This window comes from Ranitomeya variabilis, chromosome 5, assembly GCF_051348905.1.
Source record: "Ranitomeya variabilis isolate aRanVar5 chromosome 5, aRanVar5.hap1, whole genome shotgun sequence".
Classification (NCBI taxonomy): Eukaryota; Metazoa; Chordata; class Amphibia; order Anura; family Dendrobatidae; genus Ranitomeya; species Ranitomeya variabilis.
The window spans coordinates 37,691,423-37,705,563 of NC_135236.1; the positions used below are offsets into that span (position 1 = coordinate 37,691,423).

General features: G+C 46.4%; 2 non-coding genes across 2 annotated transcripts; one reads left to right on the top strand and one right to left on the bottom strand.

Annotated features, from left to right (window-relative positions):
- Window positions 1-2,159: 2,159 nt before the first annotated feature.
- TRNAQ-CUG (transfer RNA glutamine (anticodon CUG)) lies at window positions 2,160-2,231 on the top strand. Its single transcript has one exon. It is a non-coding gene; the product is annotated as a tRNA-Gln (tRNA).
- A 1,170-nt stretch (window positions 2,232-3,401) lies between these two features.
- TRNAI-AAU (transfer RNA isoleucine (anticodon AAU)) lies at window positions 3,402-3,475 on the bottom strand. The gene has a single exon. It is a non-coding gene; the product is annotated as a tRNA-Ile (tRNA).
- Between the last annotated feature and the right edge of the window lie 10,666 nt (window positions 3,476-14,141).

Genomic DNA, 14,141 nt, shown 5'->3' on the forward strand with positions numbered 1-14,141 from the left:
GGCTGTACTCTGCAGCAGGGATCTTCTTATATTCAGCCACCTCCTTCAAGTCTTCTACCCATTGAGGGGCTGTTACCTCCCTGCTCCATACCTTTCCCACTGGCACTACCACCCCTTGCTCTTGCTCACGTGTGCGTGCCTCACTCCCGACCTCAGAGAAAGTCATGTCTGGCTTTACACGCATGCGCTCTTGCAGGGCCTGTTTCATCAATACATCTCGCAAGCCTGTCACCAGTTGGTCTCGCAGTACAACGTCAATTGGCCCCACACCTATGCTGTCCTTCCGTATAATGGCAGTCTGAAGCTCCTGCAGTGCGTTCATATATTGCGTCATGGTCTCCCCCTCTCTTTGTACCCGGCGGAACAGTCGCATACACAGCTCCCTTACATCAGTGGGGTCCCCATGCGTCTCCTCAAGTATACGTAATACTTTGTCCAGGGAATCTCTCGCCTGGGGGGGTCTGAGCATAACAGAGTCCCGTGCATCCCCCTCTAGGGCCATCACAGCTATTTCCGCCTGCAGAGCCAGTGTCATAGGATGCATCCGCATCATCCCTCGGAAGCGCTCCGTCCAACCCCACAACATGACATTACTCCCTGAAAATTTGGGCAGGTTAGCTAACATGGCTCCCAGGGAGATGCTAGTCCTGGGACCTCCCTCAACTGCTTGGTCTGCCCCTTCCGCGCTACTGTGTGACATCCTGCCGACTACGCCAAGTGTAATAGAGTGCAGGGTTTCGTATGTCACCACGGAACAGACAGACCAACTGTTGAAGGGGATTTATTAACAGGGGTAAAATTCTCCTCGCAGGGAGTAAACGGGGTTAATAGAGTCAAGTAAAACAGTAAACAGTTAAGCGGAATCAAAGGGTTAACGAGTGTTCTTGTAACTTATCAGCCCAGGGAGGTCCTGACTGGAGGGTCCTTTTTCCCAATGTGGATACAGTCACCAGCAGGGCTTGAGATCCTGAAGTCTCTTCTGTGTGTCCTGGAAAGTCCGGGGTTAAGTCTCTCTGCAATTTGTTCTTCTCAAAGTGAAAGTGAAACCAGGAAATAGCACAGTCTCCGTTGCTGCTGCAAGAGGCTCTATGCACCAGGCTGACAGTCTCCCTGTATTAACGCTGTCACACACACACTGGGTAGTTACTTATCACACTCAGGGATTCTTTGCTTGTCACTGCGGTCACCAGGGATTCTTTGCTTGTCACTGCGGTCACCAGGGCTGCACAGTCACTGTCTCTGATTCTGGAGGCTTCCAAATCTACACCCCCACGTCCAGTCTTCACTCTGGTGGGTATCTCAGCCTCAGTGCCCTCACGGGGAGCACTACTTTTAGGGGAGTGCGGCGCTGCAGCCTGCCCTCTCTTTGGCGCGCTGCTTTCTCTCTGCTCTCCCGCTCTTTTCTGACCACACCTCTCTTTTCCCAGCAGTCCCCTGGTCCCCTCTGTCCAGGGCAGAAAGTCTTACCCCCAGCAACCCAGCTGTCTGACTAAGTGGTTCCAGGCAAGGAGCAGGGAAAGCAACCTCCTTACATAAATACAATATGAAACAATGTCTTAAGAATGTATTATAGAATGTATTAACAGGATAAAAGTATGTAAAGGGTTATATGGTACCACAAGCCTACTGCTTTCAATATGTTGTATGACAGACCGAGCCCCAAACAGCAGAGACAGCCAAGTATATGAATAAGAAAGTGCTGAGATGAAAATCAGCGTAACACCTGCAGGATGCGGTGCCAAACCCCGACTCGCGTTCAAGCACAATCCATGCATCTGAGGGTTGTATCAACTCTTGGTTGTAACCAATTATAAACAATGAAAATGCTGAGGAACGTGAAGCCTAAAGTAAAAATCTTATGACTGAGTGTGAGAAAGAAAATCAATCTAAATTAACTTATGATAAATATGATAAAAATATGAATGCATGTGAATATATCAATAGATGTGAAAACAAAATAAATGTAAAATGTCAGGGAGTGCGGAATCACAAAGCATTAATGTAGAGCAAAATATATAAATGCATAAAATAATGAAAAGTAGTGAAAATACAAGAAAAATACATAAATAAGTATGTATATTCTGATATATATGAATTTCTTATCACATTACATACATGTGGACAAGACCACAAGTGGCATCATGAAAAGTCACATAGCTGGTTCCATGGTGTAATGGTTAGCACTCTGGACTCTGAATCCAGCGATCCGAGTTCAAATCTCGGTGGGACCTGAAGTTTTGCCTAATTTCTTTACTTTATAATTTATTGATTTTTTTTTTCACAAATCTCAATATTACAAACTAGCAATACTCAGAAGTAGGGAAAATTGCATCAGTTTGCCACTTTTAAGATTTCTGGTGAAATATGTATGAATGAGAATTTCTGTAAATATATTTTAATGGCAAAAAAACAACATTATCAACTAGAAATATAGTTGAGGAGTCTGTAAAATAATTCATGGGTATGCAATTTAAATAGTTTGGTAGCAGTTATTTGTGGTCCTAAATGAAAAAAGGAAATAATGTTAAAATAGATATTTATCTTTATATTTCCATAGACTGGCGGGGAAAACATACATAACATTACCAATTAGAAATTATTGATTTCGACGCAAGAACAAATATCTGGAAGCCAAAAGATTTCTTGGCAGCGGTGGGATTCGAACCCACGCCCCCGAAGAGACTGGAGCCTTAATCCAGCGCCTTAGACCGCTCGGCCACACTACCTGTTCAGAGAGCACTGCTATTCCTGCGCTCATGTTTATTAATTATGGAGTTCAGCCCTGTAGGAAAGCAAATCCTAACAGCATGTAATGTCCTCACTGTCAGGACTCCGCTCTGCGCGCTCACATCACCACTCGTGCAGTTTTCCTACTAAGGACTTTTTCCTTTTCCTGCATTTTTCCAGGATCAGCAAAGTAAATGAGTTTTCCTACTTCTCGTGCATTTGTTGATTTGAATTAATGAAGCGTTTCTTTCCTTCAAATCTGCATCAAGTTAATTATTTCAGGAATTTTTCAGAGTTTTTTTACACAATTAAAAACTGCATAAAATAATGAGTTAAACACCATGAGTGAGCGTCCAGCTGTATATAACCGCCGGCTCCTGGGCACAGAACCTTCATATTACTGATCGATCTCCATATTATTAGTATTTATTATTTGAAATGAGCTAATAATTGCCGGCCTACACATAACAGCACTTTCTACCTAATGTGTCCCCCTATTTCCTTACAGATAGTAGTTTGTGAGCCGGACCTTCGCTCCTCCTGTGTCACCCCTTTATGCCTTTATTGTCTGTACATGTCCCGCTCAATTGTAAAGTGCTGCAGAATTTGTTGATGTTATATAAATAATAAAAATAATTACACTTTATTTATGCTGGTAAAAAAACGAAGACACCTGGCCCGTACGGGGATCGAACCCGCGACCTTGGCGTTATTAGCACCACGCTCTAACCAACTGAGCTAACCGGCCGTGTAAAGTCTTCTTGTTCTGCTCTCTTTGGGGGCGAGCGTGTGATTATTTTGCGCTGTTTTTTCTCTTTACGGTACAATGGGGTCTCTCGTGACATGTTTCACATCATCATCAAGTATGTTTCCCACCCACAACAAAATATTGGCAGCAGATTGTAATTCAGCTCCTTGGAAAACTTGGCCGGACTACCTGATATGTTTCCACAACATTTAATTTGCTGAAGGCGTTGTCCTGCGTGCGAAACATTGCACCTTGGCCAAAGTTATTGAAAAAGACATGTATTCAATAGATGATTAAGGAAAGTCGTGTCCTTGAACTTCTGCCATCCTTTGCTTTCTTGACACAGAAGAAACAGTTTTTAATCTGTTTTATAACGAGATGTCATCCCATTAGTTGACCAAAACAGTTTGCATGAGGAAACAGGAGAAAGATCATCCAGTGATCGTGTGATAACTCCACTGGTCACTTATTCAGAAGACATTTTGATACTAAACGGTGGAAGGATACTTTTCTCCCAATCGGTTGGCAAAGGAGTAGAAAACCAAAGAAGGGCTCAAATAGTAATGGCCCTTACAGCTCTGAAGCAAATATTCAATAAAAATGATTAATAAATGGGGAGCCAGCAGGTGGCGCCACACCACAAGAAACAAACAGAAAGAGCAGGAGATAAGGAGGAAACTCAGTAATAATAATAATTCCAAACAAGGGAAGTAAGAAGCAAAATTCACTATCATGTCACATGCACAATAAAAACATGACATCATTAGGATGGCAGATTATGTAAATACAATATGAAACAATGTCTTATCAAAACAAAAGAAAGACAAAGAATGTATTGATAGGGTATAAGTATATAAAGGATTATATGCTAACACAAGTCAACTGCTTACAATATGTTGTATGACAGAGCAAGCCCGAAACAGCAGAGACAGCCAAGTAAATGAATAACAGAGTGATGTGATGAAAATCAGAGTAACAGAATAGACATTACAGCCTGCAGGATGCGGTGATTTACCTCGACGCGCGTTTTGTCGCAATTCCTTCTTTGGGGGCTGCATCAAATCTGCAGAGGAGACTATGTTCACAGCTGACTAGTTATAAAAAAACAAAAGTGCTGGGGAATGTGTAACAGAGTCTGTACCTAGATTAAAAATCATTTGAGTGAATCTGAGAAAGAAAATTAATATAAATTAATATGTGATAAATATAATGAAAATGCAAACGATTGATCCTGCGACCTTGGCATTATTAGCAATACGCTCTAACCAACTGAGATAAGTCACATCAGCTTGTGACAGATGTGGTCATTTTGGAGTTGGAGGCTGAAGAGGTGAAGGAGGAGGAGGAAGTGCAGGAGCTATAGACTGTGGGGGTATCCCTGATTGACCTAGGCCCCACAATCCTCAGCAATGGGAGGGCATGTTCCATCCCAAGTTCCGACTGGGTCCTGGCTTCCACTATGTTAACCCAGTGTGCCGTCAGCAATATGTACCATCCCTGTCCACAAGGACTTGTCCACGTGTCCGTGGTTATGTGGACTTTCCCAGTAACTGCATTGTTGAGGGCACGGGTAATGTTGTGGGACATGTGCTTGTGTAATGCGGAGATGGCACACCAAGAGAAATAATGGTGGCTGGGGACCTAGAACCGAGGGATGGCCACCGCCATCAGGTTGCAGAAAGCTTTCATCTCCACAAGCTTAAAAGGCAACATTTTGAGCACAAGCAGTTGTGAAATGTGTGAATTTAGTAGTGTAGCCTATGGAGAGTTGGCTGCGTATTTGCGCTTGCATTCCAAGGACTGGGGTATGGACAACTGAATGCTGCACTGGAACAAGGACATGGACGTGCTTGCTGATCATAGAATCATAGAATGGTAGAGTTGGAAGGGACCTCCTGGGTCATCTGGTCCAATCCCCTGCTCAAAGCAGGACTCACTAAATCATCCAAGACAGATGTCTGTCCAGCCTCTGTTTGAAAACTTCCAATGAAGAACTCGCCTCCTCTCGTGGCAGCCTGTTCCACTCATTGATCACCCTAACTGTCAAAAAGTTTTTTCTATATCTAATCTGTGTCTCCTCCCATTCAGTTTTATCCCATTGCTTCTAGTCTTTCCTTGAGCAATGGGATGATGCTAGTTGAGTGTGTGCAATGAGAGGTGCATGGCAGGAGATTGGCTTGCACACACAACAGCAGAAGAAGCTGTGGTGTCACCCATAGACACTGTTCCTGGACTCTAGGGGTTGGCCCACAAAGTTGGGTGCTTTGCTGCCATGTGCCTGATCATGCTGGTTGTGGTAAGGCTGGTAGTTTTGTTACCCCTTCTGATGCTGGCCTGGCAGGTAGTGCAAATGGCCTTTTTGGGGTTATTGGCAGAGTCTTTGAAAAACAATCAGACTCGGGAAGACCTAACAGTTGGACTGGCAACTTCCATCATGTTGGTGTTTTGGGGAACAAGTGCCTGCCTTCTGTCTATGGCCACCACACTGCTTCTTCCTGCCTGTTGGGGTGTTATACCTCCCTTTCTCCTTTGTGCTGCTGTCCTCGCTCTGCATGTCCTCCTGCCAGGTTGGGTCAGTTACTATATCATCCACCACCTCGTCTTCCACTTCTGCACCCTGGTCCTCCTCCTGACCTTCTGGCAATTGTATTTCATCATCATCCACCTTTTGTAACACTTTCCCATCTTCGCCTTCGTGTGACCATGGCTGCTCAAATACTTTGGCATTGCTAAATGTGATGCTTCATGCGATCTCCTCTTGCCCTGCTTCAAGTGAAGGCGAGAGGCCTGAATCTATAAATGGAAAGGTGAACAGCTCTTTGGCGCATCCAAGTGTCAGGTCAGGTGTCTCCAGGCACTCAGCATGGTGGGAGGAAGGAGGATCAGGATGAGGAATATGTGGTGCAGACTCACGGCCACTGAGACTTGACCGTGTGGAAGACAGGGTGGTGGTGGTGGTGGCAAAGTGACTGGAAAGCATTATCTGCTATCCAACCAACCACCTTTTGACACTGCTCTGAGTTCAATAGTGGTGTGCTGCGATCCCCTAGAAATTGGGACAGAAAGGCTGGGCGAGAAAATGTGGGTGTTTATTGTGGCACAATTTCACTTGCCTACAGCCTTGGCCTCTGCTTGCACCATCGCCATCACGTCCAGTTCCCTGTCCCTTGCCACGCTCCTTGCCTATTTTAAATGGAGGACAATATTTTCCACATTCACTATAAATGGCTGAATTTGGAGAAAACTTACATGTGATCCGTGTGATGGACAAACCACAGATTTAAATAGCTGGCCTGTAGGTAACTATTTTTACCAACAAACTGGTGTCAATAACTTCACTAACACACTGCAACAAAATTTAAATGGAGGCCAGAAATGGCAGAATATTGAGTGCACATTTTGTCTCTAATCCAGGTGAGGGACAAACCACAGTTTTAAATAGCTGGATTTTTTTGGCTGTAATATGGAAAGGATCTGGCTGTATTCTGCAGTGCCAACAAGCAAGTGGAGCAGAAAAATGGTGTTCTGTGGATTGCTTTTTAAGCAAATAATCAGGATTAAGATCCAAAAAAGTATTCCTGGCCCTATGTCTAGAAATATCTGTAATTGCAGCAGCAGCAGACAGAACTGGAATGGAGCCTCTTGCTATATGCGCTGCAGTCTGCCACATACACTGCCGGCCTACCTAGCACTGATATCTATTCAGCTGGATTAGTCCTCAGAAGGACTGTTAGTTGAGATGATATGTGTATAATATATTGTGGTATACCCACACTAACTAAGAAACAAGCAAATCTCTCCCTATCTCAGCAGCACCTCTCTTGGACCTTTCCTGCCCTGTTTATGTGCATGATGACCAGTAGGGTTGAGCGACTTTCATTTTTTTAAGGTCGAGTCGGGTTTTGTGAAACCCGATTTTGTCCAGAGTCGAGTCGAGTGCAGTCGGCCGATTATCGCTGAAAGTCGGGGATCGACCGAAACACGAAACCCAATGCAAGTCAATGGGGAAGCATAGTCGGCAGTGAGTGGAGGCCAGGAAAACACCTACAGTGCCCATTTTAATGCCAAAAACATCCATTCTTGTTTCTGAAGCTTGTCAATCTTAATTAACTGTATAATAATAGTTGGGCATAGGGAATTGGGGGTCATTTGGCAAAAGTTGTGGGGGGAGTAGGGCTGGCTCAAGTTTTTCGTGGGCCCAGGAAACGCGGACTACGTCACGGCGGTGGAGCAGGGAGAGGTAAGTATTTCAACGTTGCAAGTGCTGTGATCCTGAGCAAGCAGGGGGGGCTCACTCGTTCGCATTGGCACTGGCACAGGGCCCCTCAAAGTACGGCGGTGTGTTTGCATGGCGGGGGCGCCTCCCACCAGCAGCGACACTTTTGCGTACTCTGAGGGGCCCTGTGCCAGTGACGTCGCCGACGAGTATGCCCCCCCACCTGATGAAGGAACCTGCACTTTCATCTGCACCTTCCTCTTTGTCCCTGTGTAAGGTGGTATAACATGCGGGAAGGGGAACCTTACTTTCAGCAGGGTCAGATTCTGGCTGTGTAGAGTGCAAGGGGAATGTAGTGGTCTAGGTCAATGTACCAGCAGACTCATCTAGCAGTGGCTGGGCAATGGGCAGGATGAGGAGGAAACAGATATAGGGCCAAAGAATAAAGTAGGCTAAATGCAGTTCAAAATTGGTAACAGGACTAAACAGGCGGCATTGCTTTGTTCAGTGGAGTAGCAAACCCAAGAGCAGCAGACACTGTTTCAAGGGCCCAACCACACTAGTAGGCCAAATGCAGTTTAATATCTGATAGTATAGGCCGAAAGCCAGAAGGTAGAAGCTCAGCTTTATTCAGTTGAGGACAACACCAGGCAGGGGCAGACACCGTTAGTAGGCCGGAACCACCAATTTTTTAAAAAACAGCAGTTAATCAGAGCCAGAAGGTAGAAGCTCAGCTTTATTCAGTTGAGGACAACACCAGGCAGGGGCAGACTGTCATGATTCTCAATGGCGAGAGAACATAGCCCAGCATATATGAGAACTAGCTCTTGGAAGATGGAAACTATACTGACCATGAACTAAACCTGCCGCACAACTAGAAGTGGCCGGGTAGCATGCCAACGTTTTTTTATCCCTAGATGCCCAGCGCCAGCCGGAGAACTACCTAATCCTAGCAGAGGAAAAGACAGTCCTGGCTCACCTCTAGAGAAATTTTCCCAAAAGGCAGACAGAGGCCCCCACATATATTGGCGGTGATTTTAGATGAAATGACAAACGTAGTATGAAAATAGGTTTAGCAAAAATCGAGGTCCGCTTACTAGATAGAAAGAAGACAGAAAGGGCACTTTCATGGTCAGCAGAAAACCCTATCAAAACACCATCCAGAAATTACTTTAAGACTCTAGCATTAACTCATAACACCAGAGTGGCAATTTCCGCTCACAAGAGCTTTCCAGACACAGTAACGAAACAGCAGCTGTGAACAGGAACAAAATGCAAAAACACACAAGGACAAAAGTCCAACTTAGCTGGGAGTTGTCTAGTAGCAGGAACATGCACAGAAAGGCTTCTGATTACATTGTTGACCGGCATGAAACTGACAGAGGAGCAAGGTTATATAGCGACTCCCACATCCTGATAGGAGCAGGTGAACAGAGGGGATGATGCACACAAGTACAATTCCACAAGTGGCCACCGGGGGAGCCCAGAATCCAATTTCACAACAGCAGACACCGTTAGTAGGCCAGAACCACCAATTTTTTAAAAAACAGCAGTTAATCAGAGCCAGAAGGTAGAAGCTCAGCTTTATTCAGTTGAGGACAACACCAGGCAGGGGCAGACACCGTTAGTAGGCTGGAACCACCAATTTTTTAAAAAACAGCAGTTAATCAGAGCCAGAAGGTAGAAGCTCAGCTTTATTCAGTTGAGGACAACACCAGGCAGGGGCAGACACCGTTAGTAGGCCCATAACCAACAATCTTTTAAAAAACAGCACTTAATGAGAGCCAGAAGGTGGAAGCTCAGATTTATTCATTTGAGGACAACTTGAATTAGGGACTGCAGACAGACTTACCAGGCTGTCCCCTGTGTGGACCATGCATCCAATACATTAACCCATTGCGCCACAAAGGACACGTAACCTTCCGTGGCCTCGCCTACCGCTCCATGTGTCTGTTGTCAGGTGTACCTTTGGACTCACAGATTGACAGAATGAAAGGACAATGTGGTCTTTAACATGCTGGTGGAGGGGTGGGATGGCTTTTCTCGCAAAAGAATTGTCAACTGGGTAGCTCATAGCGTGGTACAGCGTAGTCCATCATGGCTTTATTAATATTAAATAAAATAAAAAAATAGGCTCTATGCACTGTAAAATAGGTTCCAGGGGTACACGGGCAGCAGTGGTCTGGTCAGTGGAGGCCTAGTGGAAGGAGGGACCGCAGACAGGCTTCGAAGGCCTAACATAATAAAATGGGCTGGCTGTAGGCACTTTATAATTGGTTCCAGGGGTACATGGGCAGCAGTGGTCTGGTCAACGGAGGCCGATTGTAATGAGTGTCTGCCAGTTAGTAGTCCAAAACAACAAATAAATGTGAATGTCTCGCATTAAAACAAAACAAAAACACTAAAGGGTGCAATCATTAGGTTCAGGCGTGGGATCCTCTGCGTTGTTTCAGACCTACTAATTTAGCGCAAAGTATTTACTGTGGTAAATAGAGGACACTGCCCCTGACTATGTTAAGTACCATCATACATGTCAACACAATGGTATTGTCAGTGGCAGGTATGGAAGGATGTCAGCGCATAGACTAAACATTGGTGGAAGTGTGATAGATAACTGTGGAAGTGGTAGACCAATGTTTGACCTGGGGGTGGGTGAACTCTCTTGTGGCCGGCGGTACAGGCCCAGGGCCCCTCATGTTACAACAGTGTGTCTGATGTTGGGTGCGCACCACCACCGCCAGAGACACTTTATTGTACTATGAGGGACCCAGTAGCAATGCCGTCGACCAAAAGTGAGCACACCCACCTCTTCAGACAAACAGCAGTCTCACGGGTGCTTGCGCCAAGTCGCAATACCACGGCCCCGTGTGGGGAGTTTGGCCATTTAGGGAGGTGTAAACATGTTGTATGCTGGACAATCAGCTGCAGCAAATTAGACATTAGAAAAGTAATTCACAGTAGTCCACAGGCAAGAGCTTTTCATAGGAAAGCTAGGTGTCGGCCGGGCAAGGTGGGGCAAAAGATTTCGAAATCCAGTTGTAGTTCATTTTAATGAATGTTAGATCATCAACATTTTGGGTAGCCAGACGAGTCCTTTTTTCGGTTAATATTGAACCTGCAGCACTGAATACTCTTTCTGATAGGACACTTGCTGCCGGGCAAGCAAGCTCCTGCAATGCATATTCTGCCAATTCTGGCCAGGTGTCTAATTTTGATGCCCAGTAATCAAATGGGAATGACGGTTGAGGGAGAACATCGATAAGGGATGAAAAATAGTTAGTAACCATACTGGACAAATGTTGTCTCCTGTCACTTTCAATTGATGCAGCAGTACCTGTCCTGTCTGCGGTCATAGCAAAATCACTCCACAACCTGGTCAGAAAACCCCTCTGTCCAACGCCACTTCTGATGTGTGCACCCCTAACACTCCTAGTCTGCTGCCCCCTGGAGCTCGTATGAGAACGATCACGTGCGCTGTGTGCTGGGAATGCCTGAAGCAAATGGTCAACAAGAGTTGATTGTTTGGTTGCTAATATTAGTTCCAAGTTCTCATGTGGCATAATATTTTGCAATTTGCCTTTATAGCATGGATCAAGGAGGCAGGCCAACCAGTAATCGTCGTCGTACATCATTTTCGTAATGCGTGTGTCCCTTTTTAGGATACGTAAGGCATAATCCGCCATGTGGGCCAAAGTTCCAGTTGTCAAATCTCCGGTTGTGATTGGTTGAGGGGCAGTTTCAGGCAATTCTACGTCACTTGTGTCCCTCAAAAAACCAGAACCCGGCCTTGCCACGCAACCAATTTGCAGTGCCCCCGGGAAAGCTTCCGCATTAAAAATATACTCATCCCCATCATCCTCCTCGTCCTCCACCTCCTCTTCGCCCGCTACCTCGTCCTGTACACTGCCCTGACCAGACAATGGCTGACTGTCATCAAGGCTTTCCTCTTCCTCTGGTGCAGACGACTGATCCTTTATGTGTGTCAAACTTTGCATCAGCAGACACATTAGGGGAATGCTCATGCTTATTATGGCGTTGTCTGCACTAACCAGCCGTGTGCATTCCTCAAAACACTGAAGGACTTGACACATGTCTTGTATCTTCGACCACTGCACACCTGACAACTCCATGTCTGCCATCCTACTGCCTGCCCGTGTATGTGTATCCTCCCACAAAAACATAACAGCCCGCCTCTGTTGGCACAGTCTCTGAAGCATGTGCAGTGTTGAGTTCCACCTTGTTGCAACGTCTATGATTAGGCGATGCTGGGGAAGGTTCAAAGACCGCTGATAAGTCTGCATACGGCTGGAGTGTACAGGCGAACGTAGGATATGTGAGCAAAGTCCACGCACTTTGAGGAGCAGGTCGGAGAACCCAGGATAAGTTTTCAATAAGCACTGCACCACCAGGTTTAAGGTGTGAGCCAGGCAAGGAATGTGTTTCAGTTGGGAAAGGGAGATGGCAGCCATGAAATTCCTTCCATTATCACTCACTACCTTGCCTGCCTCAAGATCTACTGTGCCCAGCCACGACTGCGTTTCTCGTTGCAAGAACTCAGACAGAACTTCCGCGGTGTGTCTGTTGTCGCCCAAACACTTCATAGCCAATACAGCCTGCTGACGCTTGCCAGTAGCTGGCCCATAATGGGACAACTGGTGTGCAACAGTGTCATCTGCCGATGGAGTCGTTGGCCGACTGCGGTCTGTGGAAGAGCTGTAGCTTCTGCAGGAGGACAAGGAGGAGGAGGAGGAGGGGGTGCAAACGCCTACAGCCAACTGTTTCCTAGACCGTGGGCTAGGCACAACTGTCCCGAAATTGATGTCCCCTGTGGACTCTGCATCCACCACATTCACCCAGTGTGCCGTGATGGACACATAACGTCCCTGGCCATGCCTACTGGTCCATGCATCTGTAGTCAGGTGCACCTTTGTACTCACAGATTGCCTGAGTGCATGGACGATGCGCTGTTTAACATGCTGGTGCAGGGCTGGGATGGCTTTTCTGGAAAAAAGTATCGACTGGGTAGCTCGTATCGTGGTTCAGCGTACTCCATCAGGGCTTTGAAAGCTTCGCTTTCAACTAACCGGTAGGGCATCATCTCTAACGAGATTAGTCTAGCTATGTGGGCGTTAAAACCCTGTGTATGCGGATGCGAGGATAAGTACTTCCTTTTTCTAACCAGAGTCTCATGTAGGGTGAGCTGGACTGGAGAGCTGGAGATCGTGGAACTTTCGGGTGTGCCGGTGGACATGGCAGACTGAGAGATGGTTGGAGACGGTATTGTTTCCGCCGGTGCCCTAGATGCAATATTTCCTCCTACAAAACTGGTGATTCCCTGACCCTGACTGCTTTTGGCTGGCAAAGAAACCTGCACAGATACTGCCGGTGGTGCGGAAAATGGTGGCCTTACAGTGACGGAAGGGATGTTGCGTTGCTGACTAGCTTCATTGGCCGAGGGTGCTACAACCTTAAGGGACGTTTGGTAGTTAGTCCAGGCTTGAAAATGCATGGTGGTTAAGTGTCTATGCATGCAACTAGTATTGAGACTTTTCAGATTCTGACCTCTGCTTAAGCTAGTTGAACATTTTTGACAGATGACTTTGCGCTGATCAATTGGATGTTGTTTAAAAAAATGCCAGACTGCACTCTTCCTAGCATCGGATCCCTTTTCAGGGATTGCAGACTGAGCTTTAACCGGATGGCCACGCTGTCCTCCAACAGGTTTTGGCTTTGACACGCGTTTTGGGCCAGATACGGCCCGGCAGATGGAACCTGTTGTGATGTTGATGCCTGCTGCGGCCCCTGCTCCACCTCCGCTTCTGAACTACTGCCGCCTGCACCCTGTTCCCCCAATGGCTGCCAATCGGGGTCAACAACTGGGTCATCTATTACCTCCTCTTCGAACTCGTGTGCAACTTCGTCTGTGTCACTGTGTCGGTCGGTGGTATAGCGTTCGTGGCGGGGTAACATAGTCTCATCAGGGTCTGATTGTGGATCAGTACCCTGAGAGGGCAATGTTGTGGTCTGAGTCAAAGGAGCAGCATAGTACTCTGGCTGTGGCTGTGCATCAGTGCACTCCATGTCAGAATCTACTTGTAATGGGCATGGCCTGTTAAGTGTTTCACTTTCTAAGCCAGGGACGGTATGTGTAAAGAGCTCCATGGAGTAACCCGTTGTGCCGCCTGCTGCATCCTTCTCTCTTGTTGTAGTTTTTGCTGAAGAGGACAAGGAAGCGACTTGTCCCTGACCGTGAACATCCACAAGCGACGCGCTGCTTTTACATTTACCAGTTTCAGAAGAGGAGGCAAAAGAGCTAGAAGCTGAGTCTGCAATGTAAGCCAAAACTTGCTGTTGCTGCTCCGGCTTTAAAATCGGTTTTCCTACTCCCAGAAAAGAGAGCGTTCGAGGCCTTGTGTACCCAGACGACGAAACTGGCTCCACAGCTCCAGA